Below are 16719 nucleotides of genomic sequence, written 5' to 3' on the forward strand. Positions count from 1 at the left end.
TGCTCTGTTGTATTCTTTTTACAGAACATAACACATTTCATTCCATGGTATGTCTCATTGCCTCATAACAATATGGCTGACGAATGACAACCGAGGAAAAAGAACATGTACCGTTCAGATTTGCATACAGGGCACTCGCTAATTGGTGCAATTTCTTCATTTTTTGAAAAAAAAATAATAATTGTTATACTACGGTTTTGAATTTTGCTTCACCCTGTATATTTTTTTTCATACAACAACCAAATATACTAACTAAATGTTGCAAACATCATAAAGGAGAAAGAAAACCTCTACATTACAAGAAAAAGTTTTAAAAAATGAAGTTAGTACCTGTAGTTATATATGGAGCAATGGAACCCTTGAAGTATTGATGAGACCACGTATCACTCATCCTAAGTAGAAAACGTACGTCTTTAACCTCAAATTTCTTCAATTTTCTTCAAAACTATACTAGTTGGTATAAATATGTTGTTAGGCAACATCTCAACAATATAACATATGTCATTTTTATATATATTATATTGTTGAGCACTCTTCCTAACTGCTATATACTTCAAGATGTATCTCCGAAACTTCTGAACATATTTTAATGAAATAAAGCTCAAATTGAAGAGCAGTACACTCTTTCTGACATGAATGCAAGCAGAGCCCACTACCGTAAATGGAAAGTTATGTCGTGTATATCATGTCTTGCACTGTTTTATTCTTTTTACAGAACATAACACATTTCATTTCATGATATGTCTCATTGCCTCATAACAATATGGCTGACGAATGACAACCGAGGAAAAAGAACATGTACCGTTCAGATTTGCATACAGGGCACTTGCTAATTGGTGCAATTTCTTCATTTTTTGAAAAAAAAATAATAATTGTTATACTACGGTTTTGAATTTTGCTTCACCCTGTATATTTTTTTTCATACAGCAACCAAATATACTAACTAAGTGTTGGAAACATCATAAAGGAGAAAGAAATTCTATACATTACAAGAAAAAGGTTTAAAAAATGAAGTTAGTACCTGTTGTTATATATGGAGCAATGGAACCCTTGCAGTATTGATGAGACCACGTATCACTCATCCTAAGTAGAAAACGTACGTCTTTAACCACAAATTTCTTCAATTTTCTTCAAAACTATACTAGTTGGTATAAATATGTTGTTAGGCAACATCTCAACAATATAACATATGTCATTTTTATATATATTATATTGTTGAGCACTCTTCCTAACTGCTATATATTTCAAGCTGTATCTCCGAAACTTCTTAACATATTTTAATGCAATAAAGCTCAAATTGAAGAGTTTACACTCTTTCTGACATGAATGCAAGCAGAGCCCACTACCGTAAATGAAAAGATATCTTGTGTATATCATATCTTGCACTGTTTTATTCTTTTTACAGAACATAACACATTTCATTCCATATGTCTCATTGCCTCATAACAATATGGCTGACGAATGACAACCGAGGAAAAAGAACATGTACCGTTCAGATTTGCATACAGGGCACTCGCTAATTGGTGCAATTTCTTCATTTTTTGAAAAAAAAATAAAAATTGTTATACTACGGTTTTGAATTTTGCTTCACCCTGTATATTTTTTTTCATACAGCAACCAAATATACTAAGTGTTGGAAACATCATAAAGGAGAAAGAAAACCTATACATTACAAGAAAAAGGTTTAAAAAATGAAGTTAGTACCTGTTGTTATATATGGAGCAATGGAACCCTTGCAGTATTGATGAGACCACGTATCACTCATCCTAAGTAGAAAACGTACGTCTTTAACCACAAATTTCTTCAATTTTCTTCAAAACTATACTAGTTGGTATAAATATGTTGTTAGGCAACATCTCAACAATATAACATATGTCATTTTTATATATATTTTATTGTTGAGCACTCTTCCTAACTGCTATATATTTCAGGCTATATCTCCGAAACTTCTGAACATATTTTAATGAAATAAAGCTCAAATTGAATGGCAGTACACTCTTTCTGATATGAATGCAAGCAGAGCCCCCTACCGTAAACGGAAAGTTATGTTGTGTATATCATATCTTGCACTGTTTTATTCTTTTTACAGAACATAACACATTTCATTCCATGATATGTCTCATTGCCTCATAACAATATGGCTGACGAATGACAACCGAGGAAAAAGAACATGTACCGTTCAGATTTGCATACAGGGCACTCGCTAATTGGTGCAATTTCTTCATTTTTTGAAAAAAAATAATAATTGTTATACTACGGTTTTGAATTTTGCTTCACCCTGTATATTTTTTTCATACAACAACCAAATATACTAACTAAGTGTTGCAAACATCATAAAGGAGAAAGAAAACCTATACATTACAAGAAAAAGGTTTAAAAAATGAAGTTAGTACCTGTAGTTATATATGGAGGAATGGAACCCTTGCAGTATTGATGAGACCACGTATCACTCATCCTAAGTAGAAAACGTACGTCTTTAACCACAAATTTCTTCAATTTTCTTCAAAACTATACTAGTTGGTATAAATATGTTGTTAGGCAACATCTCAACAATATAACATATGTCATTTTTATATATATTATATTATTGAGCACTCTTCCTAAGTGCTATATATTTCAGGCTATATCTCCGAAACTTCTGAACATATTTTAATGAAATAAAGCTCAAATTGAAGAGCAGTACACTCTTTCTGACATGAATGCAAGCAGAGCCCCCTACCGTAAATGGAAAGTTATGTCGTGTATATCATGTCTTGCACTGTTTTATTCTTTTTACAGAACATAACACATTTCATTTCATGATATGTCTCATTGCCTCATAACAATATGGCTGACGAATGACAACCGAGGAAAAAGAACATGTACCGTTCAGATTTGCATACAGGGCACTTGCTAATTGGTGCAATTTCTTCATTTTTTGAAAAAAAAATAATAATTGTTATACTACGGTTTTGAATTTTGCTTCACCCTGTATATTTTTTTTCATACAGCAACCAAATATACTAACTAAGTGTTGGAAACATCATAAAGGAGAAAGAAATCCTATACATTACAAGAAAAAGGTTTAAAAAATGAAGTTAGTACCTGTTGTTATATATGGAGCAATGGAACCCTTGCAGTATTGATGAGACCACGTATCACTCATCCTAAGTAGAAAACGTACGTCTTTAACCACAAATTTCTTCAATTTTCTTCAAAACTATACTAGTTGGTATAAATATGTTGTTAGGCAACATCTCAACAATATAACATATGTCATTTTTATATATATTATATTGTTGAGCACTCTTCCTAACTGCTATATATTTCAAGCTGTATCTCCGAAACTTCTGAACATATTTTAATGCAATAAAGCTCAAATTGAAGAGTTTACACTCTTTCTGACATGAATGCAAGCAGAGCCCACTACCGTAAATGAAAAGATATCTTGTGTATATCATATCTTGCACTGTTTTATTCTTTTTACAGAACATAACACATTTCATTCCATATGTCTCATTGCCTCATAACAATATGGCTGACGAATGACAACCGAGGAAAAAGAACATGTACCGTTCAGATTTGCATACAGGGCACTCGCTAATTGGTGCAATTTCTTCATTTTTTGAAAAAAAAATAATAATTGTTATACTACGGTTTTGAATTTTGCTTCACCCTGTATATTTTTTTCATACAGCAACCAAATATACTAACTAAGTGTTGGAAACATCATAAAGGAGAAAGAAAACCTATACATTACAAGAAAAAGGTTTAAAAAATGAAGTTAGTACCTGTTGTTATATATGGAGCAATGGAACCCTTGCAGTATTGATGAGACCACGTATCACTCATCCTAAGTAGAAAACGTACGTCTTTAACCACAAATTTCTTCAATTTTCTTCAAAACTATACTAGTTGGTATAAATATGTTGTTAGGCAACATCTCAACAATATAACATATGTCATTTTTATATATATTATAGTGTTGAGCACTCTTCCTAACTGCTATATATTTCAGGCTATATCTCCGAAACTTCTGAACATATTTTAATGCAATAATGCTCAAATTGAATGGCAGTACACTCTTTCTGATATGAATGCAAGCAGAGCCCCCTACCGTAAACGGAAAGTTATGTTGTGTATATCATATCTTGCACTGTTTTATTCTTTTTACAGAACATAACACATTTCATTCCATGATATGTCTCATTGCCTCATAACATAATGGCTGACGAATGACAACCGAGGAAAAAGAACATGTACCGTTCAGATTTGCATACAGGGCACTCGCTAATTGGTGCAATTTCTTCATTTTTTGAAAAAAAATAATAATTGTTATACTACGGTTTTGAATTTTGCTTCACCCTGTATATTTTTTTCATACAACAACCAAATATACTAACTAAGTGTTGCAAACATCATAAAGGAGAAAGAAAACCTATACATTACAAGAAAAAGGTTTAAAAATTGAAGTTAGTACCTGTAGTTATATATGGAGCAATGGAACCCTTGCAGTATTGATGAGACCACGTATCACTCATCCTAAGTAGAAAACGTACGTCTTTAACCACAAATTTCTTCAATTTTCTTCAAAACTATACTAGTTGGTATAAACATGTTGTTAGGCAACATCTCAACAATATAATATATGTCATTTTTATATATATTATATTGTTGAGCACTCTTCGTAACTGCTATATATTTCAGGCTATATCTCCGTAACTTCTGAACATATTTTAATGAAATAAAGCTCAAATTGAAGAGCAGTACACTCTTTCTGATATGAATGCAAGCAGAGCCCCCTACCGTAAATGGAAAGTTATCTTGTGTATATCATATCTTGCACTGTTTTATTTTTTTTACAGAACATAACACATTTCATTCCATGATATGTCTCATTGTCTCATAACAATATGGCTGACGAATGACAACCGAGGAAAAAGAACAAGTACCGTTCAGATTTGCATACAGGGCACTCGCTAATTGGTGCAATTTCCTCATTTTTTGAAAAAAAAATAATAATTGTTATACTACGGTTTTGAATTTTGCTTCACCCTGTATATTTTTTTTCATACAACAACCAAATATACTAACTAAGTGTTGCAAATATCATAAAGGAGAAAGAAATCCTATACATTACAAGAAAAAGGTTTAAAAAATTAAGTTAGTACCTGTAGTTATATATGGAGTAATGGAACCCTTGCAGTATTGATGAGACCACGTATCACTCATCCTAAGTAGAAAACGTACGTCTTTAACCACAAATTTCTTCAATTTTCTTCAAAACTATACTAGTTGGTATAAATATGTTGTTAGGCAACATCTCAACAATATAACATATGTCATTTTTATATATATTATATTGTTGAGCACTCTTCCTAACTGCTATATATTTCAGGCTGTATCTCCGAAACTTCTGAACATATTTTAATGCAATAATGCTCAAATTGAAGAGCAGTACACTCTTTCTGATATGAATGCAAGCAGAGCCCCCTACCGTAAATGGAAAGTTATCTTGTGTATATCATATCTTGCTCTGTTGTATTCTTTTTACAGAACATAACACATTTCATTCCATGGTATGTCTCATTGCCTCATAACAATATGGCTGACGAATGACAACCGAGGAAAAAGAACATGTACCGTTCAGATTTGCATACAGGGCACTCGCTAATTGGTGCAATTTCTTCATTTTTTGAAAAAAAAATAATAATTGTTATACTACGGTTTTGAATTTTGCTTCACCCTGTATATTTTTTTTCATACAACAACCAAATATACTAACTAAATGTTGCAAACATCATAAAGGAGAAAGAAAACCTATACATTACAAGAAAAAGGTTTAAAAAATGAAGTTAGTACCTGTAGTTATATATGGAGGAATGGAACCCTTGCAGTATTGATGAGACCACGTATCACTCATCCTAAGTAGAAAACGTACGTCTTTAACCACAAATTTCTTCAATTTTCTTCAAAACTATACTAGTTGGTATAAATATGTTGTTAGGCAACATCTCAACAATATAACATATGTCATTTTTATATATATTATATTATTGAGCACTCTTCCTAAGTGCTATATATTTCAGGCTATATCTCCAAAACTTCTGAACGTATTTTAATGAAATAAAGCTCAAATTGAAGAGCAGTACACTCTTTCTGACATGAATGCAAGCAGAGCCCCCTACCGTAAATGGAAAGTTATGTCGTGTATATCATATCTTGCACTGTTTTATTATTTTTACAGAACATAACACATTTCATTTCATGATATGTCTCATTGCCTCATAACAATATGGCTGACGAATGACAACCGAGGAAAAAGAACATGTACCGTTCAGATTTGCATACAGGGCACTTGCTAATTGGTGCAATTTCTTCATTTTTTGAAAAAAAAATAATAATTGTTAAACTACGGTTTTGAATTTTGCTTCACCCTGTATATTTTTTTTCATACAGCAACCAAATATACTAACTAAGTGTTGGAAACATCATAAAGGAGAAAGAAATCCTATACATTACAAGAAAAAGGTTTAAAAAATGAAGTTAGTACCTGTTGTTATATATGGAGCAATGGAACCCTTGCAGTATTGATGAGACCACGTATCACTCATCCTAAGTAGAAAACGTACGTCTTTAACCACAAATTTCTTCAATTTTCTTCAAAACTATTTTAGTTGGTATAAATATGTTGTTAGGCAACATCTCAACAATATAACATATGTCATTTTTATATATATTATATTGTTGAGCACTCTTCCTAACTGCTATATATTTCAAGCTGTATCTCCGAAACTTCTTAACATATTTTAATGCAATAAAGCTCAAATTGAAGAGCTGTACACTCTTTCTGATATGAATGCAAGCAGAGCCCCCTACCGTAAATGGAAAGTTATCTCGTGTATATCATATCTTGCTCTGTTGTATTCTTTTTACAGAACATAACACATTTCATTCCATGGTATGTCTCATTGCCTCATAACAATATGGCTGACGAATGACAACCGAGGAAAAAGAACATGTACCGTTCAGATTTGCATACAGGGCACTCGCTAATTGGTGCAATTTCTTCATTTTTTGAAAAAAAAAATAATAATTGTTATACTACGGTTTTGAATTTTGCTTCACCCTGTATATTTTTTTTCATACAACAACCAAATATACTAACTAAATGTTGCAAACATCATAAAGGAGAAAGAAAACCTCTACATTACAAGAAAAAGTTTTAAAAAATGAAGTTAGTACCTGTAGTTATATATGGAGCAATGGAACCCTTGAAGTATTGATGAGACCACGTATCACTCATCCTAAGTAGAAAACGTACGTCTTTAACCTCAAATTTCTTCAATTTTCTTCAAAACTATACTAGTTGGTATAAATATGTTGTTAGGCAACATCTCAACAATATAACATATGTCATTTTTATATATATTATATTGTTGAGCACTCTTCCTAACTGCTATATACTTCAAGATGTATCTCCGAAACTTCTGAACATATTTTAATGAAATAAAGCTCAAATTGAAGAGCAGTACACTCTTTCTGACATGAATGCAAGCAGAGCCCACTACCGTAAATGGAAAGTTATGTCGTGTATATCATGTCTTGCACTGTTTTATTCTTTTTACAGAACATAACACATTTCATTTCATGATATGTCTCATTGCCTCATAACAATATGGCTGACGAATGACAACCGAGGAAAAAGAACATGTACCGTTCAGATTTGCATACAGGGCACTTGCTAATTGGTGCAATTTCTTCATTTTTTGAAAAAAAAATAATAATTGTTATACTACGGTTTTGAATTTTGCTTCACCCTGTATATTTTTTTTCATACAGCAACCAAATATACTAACTAAGTGTTGGAAACATCATAAAGGAGAAAGAAATTCTATACATTACAAGAAAAAGGTTTAAAAAATGAAGTTAGTACCTGTTGTTATATATGGAGCAATGGAACCCTTGCAGTATTGATGAGACCACGTATCACTCATCCTAAGTAGAAAACGTACGTCTTTAACCACAAATTTCTTCAATTTTCTTCAAAACTATACTAGTTGGTATAAATATGTTGTTAGGCAACATCTCAACAATATAACATATGTCATTTTTATATATATTATATTGTTGAGCACTCTTCCTAACTGCTATATATTTCAAGCTGTATCTCCGAAACTTCTTAACATATTTTAATGCAATAAAGCTCAAATTGAAGAGTTTACACTCTTTCTGACATGAATGCAAGCAGAGCCCACTACCGTAAATGAAAAGATATCTTGTGTATATCATATCTTGCACTGTTTTATTCTTTTTACAGAACATAACACATTTCATTCCATATGTCTCATTGCCTCATAACAATATGGCTGACGAATGACAACCGAGGAAAAAGAACATGTACCGTTCAGATTTGCATACAGGGCACTCGCTAATTGGTGCAATTTCTTCATTTTTTGAAAAAAAAATAAAAATTGTTATACTACGGTTTTGAATTTTGCTTCACCCTGTATATTTTTTTTCATACAGCAACCAAATATACTAAGTGTTGGAAACATCATAAAGGAGAAAGAAAACCTATACATTACAAGAAAAAGGTTTAAAAAATGAAGTTAGTACCTGTTGTTATATATGGAGCAATGGAACCCTTGCAGTATTGATGAGACCACGTATCACTCATCCTAAGTAGAAAACGTACGTCTTTAACCACAAATTTCTTCAATTTTCTTCAAAACTATACTAGTTGGTATAAATATGTTGTTAGGCAACATCTCAACAATATAACATATGTCATTTTTATATATATTTTATTGTTGAGCACTCTTCCTAACTGCTATATATTTCAGGCTATATCTCCGAAACTTCTGAACATATTTTAATGAAATAAAGCTCAAATTGAATGGCAGTACACTCTTTCTGATATGAATGCAAGCAGAGCCCCCTACCGTAAACGGAAAGTTATGTTGTGTATATCATATCTTGCACTGTTTTATTCTTTTTACAGAACATAACACATTTCATTCCATGATATGTCTCATTGCCTCATAACAATATGGCTGACGAATGACAACCGAGGAAAAAGAACATGTACCGTTCAGATTTGCATACAGGGCACTCGCTAATTGGTGCAATTTCTTCATTTTTTGAAAAAAAATAATAATTGTTATACTACGGTTTTGAATTTTGCTTCACCCTGTATATTTTTTTCATACAACAACCAAATATACTAACTAAGTGTTGCAAACATCATAAAGGAGAAAGAAAACCTATACATTACAAGAAAAAGGTTTAAAAAATGAAGTTAGTACCTGTAGTTATATATGGAGGAATGGAACCCTTGCAGTATTGATGAGACCACGTATCACTCATCCTAAGTAGAAAACGTACGTCTTTAACCACAAATTTCTTCAATTTTCTTCAAAACTATACTAGTTGGTATAAAAATGTTGTTAGGCAACATCTCAACAATATAACATATGTCATTTTTATATATATTATATTATTGAGCACTCTTCCTAAGTGCTATATATTTCAGGCTATATCTCCGAAACTTCTGAACATATTTTAATGAAATAAAGCTCAAATTGAAGAGCAGTACACTCTTTCTGACATGAATGCAAGCAGAGCCCCCTACCGTAAATGGAAAGTTATGTCGTGTATATCATGTCTTGCACTGTTTTATTCTTTTTACAGAACATAACACATTTCATTTCATGATATGTCTCATTGCCTCATAACAATATGGCTGACGAATGACAACCGAGGAAAAAGAACATGTACCGTTCAGATTTGCATACATGGCACTTGCTAATTGGTGCAATTTCTTCATTTTTTGAAAAAAAAATAATAATTGTTATACTACGGTTTTGAATTTTGCTTCACCCTGTATATTTTTTTTCATACAGCAACCAAATATACTAACTAAGTGTTGGAAACATCATAAAGGAGAAAGAAATCCTATACATTACAAGAAAAAGGTTTAAAAAATGAAGTTAGTACCTGTTGTTATATATGGAGCAATGGAACCCTTGCAGTATTGATGAGACCACGTATCACTCATCCTAAGTAGAAAACGTACGTCTTTAACCACAAATTTCTTCAATTTTCTTCAAAACTATACTAGTTGGTATAAATATGTTGTTAGGCAACATCTCAACAATATAACATATGTCATTTTTATATATATTATATTGTTGAGCACTCTTCCTAACTGCTATATATTTCAAGCTGTATCTCCGAAACTTCTGAACATATTTTAATGCAATAAAGCTCAAATTGAAGAGTTTACACTCTTTCTGACATGAATGCAAGCAGAGCCCACTACCGTAAATGAAAAGATATCTTGTGTATATCATATCTTGCACTGTTTTATTCTTTTTACAGAACATAACACATTTCATTCCATATGTCTCATTGCCTCATAACAATATGGCTGACGAATGACAACCGAGGAAAAAGAACATGTACCGTTCAGATTTGCATACAGGGCACTCGCTAATTGGTGCAATTTCTTCATTTTTTGAAAAAAAAATAATAATTGTTATACTACGGTTTTGAATTTTGCTTCACCCTGTATATTTTTTTCATACAGCAACCAAATATACTAACTAAGTGTTGGAAACATCATAAAGGAGAAAGAAAACCTATACATTACAAGAAAAAGGTTTAAAAAATGAAGTTAGTACCTGTTGTTATATATGGAGCAATGGAACCCTTGCAGTATTGATGAGACCACGTATCACTCATCCTAAGTAGAAAACGTACGTCTTTAACCACAAATTTCTTCAATTTTCTTCAAAACTATACTAGTTGGTATAAATATGTTGTTAGGCAACATCTCAACAATATAACATATGTCATTTTTATATATATTATAGTGTTGAGCACTCTTCCTAACTGCTATATATTTCAGGCTATATCTCCGAAACTTCTGAACATATTTTAATGCAATAATGCTCAAATTGAATGGCAGTACACTCTTTCTGATATGAATGCAAGCAGAGCCCCCTACCGTAAACGGAAAGTTATGTTGTGTATATCATATCTTGCACTGTTTTATTCTTTTTACAGAACATAACACATTTCATTCCATGATATGTCTCATTGCCTCATAACATAATGGCTGACGAATGACAACCGAGGAAAAAGAACATGTACCGTTCAGATTTGCATACAGGGCACTCGCTAATTGGTGCAATTTCTTCATTTTTTGAAAAAAAATAATAATTGTTATACTACGGTTTTGAATTTTGCTTCACCCTGTATATTTTTTTCATACAACAACCAAATATACTAACTAAGTGTTGCAAACATCATAAAGGAGAAAGAAAACCTATACATTACAAGAAAAAGGTTTAAAAATTGAAGTTAGTACCTGTAGTTATATATGGAGCAATGGAACCCTTGCAGTATTGATGAGACCACGTATCACTCATCCTAAGTAGAAAACGTACGTCTTTAACCACAAATTTCTTCAATTTTCTTCAAAACTATACTAGTTGGTATAAACATGTTGTTAGGCAACATCTCAACAATATAATATATGTCATTTTTATATATATTATATTGTTGAGCACTCTTCGTAACTGCTATATATTTCAGGCTATATCTCCGTAACTTCTGAACATATTTTAATGAAATAAAGCTCAAATTGAAGAGCAGTACACTCTTTCTGATATGAATGCAAGCAGAGCCCCCTACCGTAAATGGAAAGTTATCTTGTGTATATCATATCTTGCACTGTTTTATTTTTTTTACAGAACATAACACATTTCATTCCATGATATGTCTCATTGTCTCATAACAATATGGCTGACGAATGACAACCGAGGAAAAAGAACAAGTACCGTTCAGATTTGCATACAGGGCACTCGCTAATTGGTGCAATTTCCTCATTTTTTGAAAAAAAAATAATAATTGTTATACTACGGTTTTGAATTTTGCTTCACCCTGTATATTTTTTTTCATACAACAACCAAATATACTAACTAAGTGTTGCAAATATCATAAAGGAGAAAGAAATCCTATACATTACAAGAAAAAGGTTTAAAAAATTAAGTTAGTACCTGTAGTTATATATGGAGTAATGGAACCCTTGCAGTATTGATGAGACCACGTATCACTCATCCTAAGTAGAAAACGTACGTCTTTAACCACAAATTTCTTCAATTTTCTTCAAAACTATACTAGTTGGTATAAATATGTTGTTAGGCAACATCTCAACAATATAACATATGTCATTTTTATATATATTATATTGTTGAGCACTCTTCCTAACTGCTATATATTTCAGGCTGTATCTCCGAAACTTCTGAACATATTTTAATGCAATAATGCTCAAATTGAAGAGCAGTACACTCTTTCTGATATGAATGCAAGCAGAGCCCCCTACCGTAAATGGAAAGTTATCTTGTGTATATCATATCTTGCTCTGTTGTATTCTTTTTACAGAACATAACACATTTCATTCCATGGTATGTCTCATTGCCTCATAACAATATGGCTGACGAATGACAACCGAGGAAAAAGAACATGTACCGTTCAGATTTGCATACAGGGCACTCGCTAATTGGTGCAATTTCTTCATTTTTTGAAAAAAAAAATAATAATTGTTATACTACGGTTTTGAATTTTGCTTCACCCTGTATATTTTTTTTCATACAACAACCAAATATACTAACTAAATGTTGCAAACATCATAAAGGAGAAAGAAAACCTATACATTACAAGAAAAAGGTTTAAAAAATGGAGTTAGTACCTGTAGTTATATATGGAGCAATGGAACCCTTGCAGTATTGATGAGACCACGTATCACTCATCCTAAGTAGAAAACGTACGTCTTTAACCACAAATTTCTTCAATTTTCTTCAAAACTATACTAGTTGGTATAAATATGTTGTTAGGCAACATCTCAACAATATAACATATGTCATTTTTATATATATTATATTGTTGAGCACTCTTCCTAACTGCTATATACTTCAAGCTGTATCTCCGAAACTTCTGAACATATTTTAATGAAATAAAGCTCAAATTGAAGAACAGTACACTCTTTCTGACATGAATGCAAGCAGAGCCCCCTACCGTAAATGGAAAGTTATGTCGTGTATATCATGTCTTGCACTGTTTTATTCTTTTTACAGAACATAACACATTTCATTTCATGATATGTCTCATTGCCTCATAACAATATGGCTGACGAATGACAACCGAGGAAAAAGAACATGTACCGTTCAGATTTGCATACAGGGCACTTGCTAATTGGTGCAATTTCTTCATTTTTTGAAAAAAAAATAATAATTGTTATACTACGGTTTTGAATTTTGCTTCACCCTGTATATTTTTTTTCATACAGCAACCAAATATACTAACTAAGTGTTGGAAACATCATAAAGGAGAAAGAAATCCTATACATTACAAGAAAAATGTTTAAAAAATGAAGTTAGTACCTGTTGTTATATATGGAGCAATGGAACCCTTGCAGTATTGATGAGACCACGTATCACTCATCCTAAGTAGAAAACGTACGTCTTTAACCACAAATTTCTTCAATTTTCTTCAAAACTATACTAGTTGGTATAAATATGTTGTTAGGCAACATCTCAACAATATAACATATGTCATTTTTATATATATTATATTGTTGAGCACTCTTCCTAACTGCTATATATTTCAAGCTGTATCTCCGAAACTTCTGAACATATTTTAATGCAATAAAGCTCAAATTGAAGAGTTTACACTCTTTCTGACATGAATGCAAGCAGAGCCCACTACCGTAAATGAAAAGATATCTTGTGTATATCATATCTTGCACTGTTTTATTCTTTTTACAGAACATAACACATTTCATTCCATATGTCTCATTGCCTCATAACAATATGGCTGACGAATGACAACCGAGGAAAAAGAACATGTACCGTTCAGATTTGCATACAGGGCACTCGCTAATTGGTGCAATTTCTTCATTTTTTGAAAAAAAAATAATAATTGTTATACTACGGTTTTGAATTTTGCTTCACCCTGTATATTTTTTTTCATACAGCAACCAAATATACTAACTAAGTGTTGGAAACATCATAAAGGAGAAAGAAAACCTATACATTACAAGAAAAAGGTTTAAAAAATGAAGTTAGTACCTGTTGTTATATATGGAGCAATGGAACCCTTGCAGTATTGATGAGACCACGTATCACTCATCCTAAGTAGAAAACGTACGTCTTTAACCACAAATTTCTTCAATTTTCTTCAAAACTATACTAGTTGGTATAAATATGTTGTTAGGCAACATCTCAACAATATAACATATGTCATTTTTATATATATTATATTGTTGAGCACTCTTCCTAACTGCTATATATTTCAGGCTATATCTCCGAAACTTCTGAACATATTTTAATGCAATAATGCTCAAATTGAATGGCAGTACACTCTTTCTGATATGAATGCAAGCAGAGCCCCCTACCGTAAACGGAAAGTTATGTTGTGTATATCATATCTTGCACTGTTTTATTCTTTTTACAGAACATAACACATTTCATTCCATGATATGTCTCATTGCCTCATAACATAATGGCTGACGAATGACAACCGAGGAAAAAGAACATGTACCGTTCAGATTTGCATACAGGGCACTCGCTAATTGGTGCAATTTCTTCATTTTTTGAAAAAAAAATAATAATTGTTATACTACGGTTTTGAATTTTGCTTCACCCTGTATATTTTTTTCATACAACAACCAAATATACTAACTAAGTGTTGCAAACATCATAAAGGAGAAAGAAAACCTATACATTACAAGAAAAAGGTTTAAAAATTGAAGTTAGTACCTGTAGTTATATATGGAGCAATGGAACCCTTGCAGTATTGATGAGACCACGTATCACTCATCCTAAGTAGAAAACGTACGTCTTTAACCACAAATTTCTTCAATTTTCTTCAAAACTATACTAGTTGGTATAAACATGTTGTTAGGCAACATCTCAACAATATAATATATGTCATTTTTATATATATTATATTGTTGAGCACTCTTCGTAACTGCTATATATTTCAGGCTATGTCTCCGTAACTTCTGAACATATTTTAATGAAATAAAGCTCAAATTGAAGAGCAGTACACTCTTTCTGATATGAATGCAAGCAGAGCCCCCTACCGTAAATGGTAAGTTATCTTGTGTATATCATATCTTGCACTGTTTTATTTTTTTTACAGAACATAACACATTTCATTCCATGATATGTCTCATTGCCTCATAACAATATGGCTGACGAATGACAACCGAGGAAAAAGAACAAGTACCGTTCAGATTTGCATACAGGGCACTCGCTAATTGGTGCAATTTCTTCATTTTTTGAAAAAAAAAAATAATAATTGTTATACTACGGTTTTGAATTTTGCTTCACCCTGTATATTTTTTTTCATACAACAACCAAATATACTAACTAAGTGTTGCAAATATCATAAAGGAGAAAGAAAACCTATACATTACAAGAAAAAGGTTTAAAAAATTAAGTTAGTACCTGTAGTTATATATGGAGTAATGGAACCCTTGCAGTATTGATGAGACCACGTATCACTCATCCTAAGTAGAAAACGTACGTCTTTAACCACAAATTTCTTCAATTTTCTTCAAAACTATACTAGTTGGTATAAATATGTTGTTAGGCAACATCTCAACAATATAACATATGTCATTTTTATATATATTATATTGTTGAGCACTCTTCCTAACTGCTATATATTTCAGGCTGTATCTCCGAAACTTCTGAACATATTTTAATGCAATAATGCTCAAATTGAAGAGCAGTACACTCTTTCTGATATGAATGCAAGCAGAGCCCCCTACCGTAAATGGAAAGTTATCTTGTGTATATCATATCTTGCTCTGTTGTATTCTTTTTACAGAACATAACACATTTCATTCCATGGTATGTCTCATTGCCTCATAACAATATGGCTGACGAATGACAACCGAGGAAAAAGAACATGTACCGTTCAGATTTGCATACAGGGCACTCGCTAATTGGTGCAATTTCTTCATTTTTTGAAAAAAAAAAATAATAATTGTTATACTACGGTTTTGAATTTTGCTTCACCCTGTATATTTTTTTTCATACAACAACCAAATATACTAACTAAATGTTGCAAACATCATAAAGGAGAAAGAAAACCTATACATTACAAGAAAAAGGTTTAAAAAATGGAGTTAGTACCTGTAGTTATATATGGAGCAATGGAACCCTTGCAGTATTGATGAGACCACGTATCACTCATTCTAAGTAGAAAACGTACGTCTTTAACCACAAATTTCTTCAATTTTCTTCAAAACTATACTAGTTGGTATAAATATGTTGTTAGGCAACATCTCAACAATATAACATATGTCATTTTTATATATATTATATTGTTGAGCACTCTTCCTAACTGCTATATACTTCAAGCTGTATCTCCGAAACTTCTGAACATATTTTAATGAAATAAAGCTCAAATTGAAGAACAGTACACTCTTTCTGACATGAATGCAAGCAGAGCCCCCTACCGTAAACGGAAAGTTATGTCGTGTATATCATGTCTTGCACTGTTTTATTCTTTTTACAGAACATAACACATTTCATTTCATGATATGTCTCATTGCCTCATAACAATATGGCTGACCAATGACAACCGAGGAAAAAGAACATGTACCGTTCAGATTTGCATACAGGGCACTTGCTAATTGGTGCAATTTCTTCATTTTTTGAA

This window comes from Thermobia domestica, chromosome 8 (assembly GCF_964235325.1).
Source record: "Thermobia domestica chromosome 8, izTheDome1.hap1.1, whole genome shotgun sequence".
In the NCBI taxonomy this organism is placed as follows: Eukaryota; Metazoa; Arthropoda; class Insecta; order Zygentoma; family Lepismatidae; genus Thermobia; species Thermobia domestica.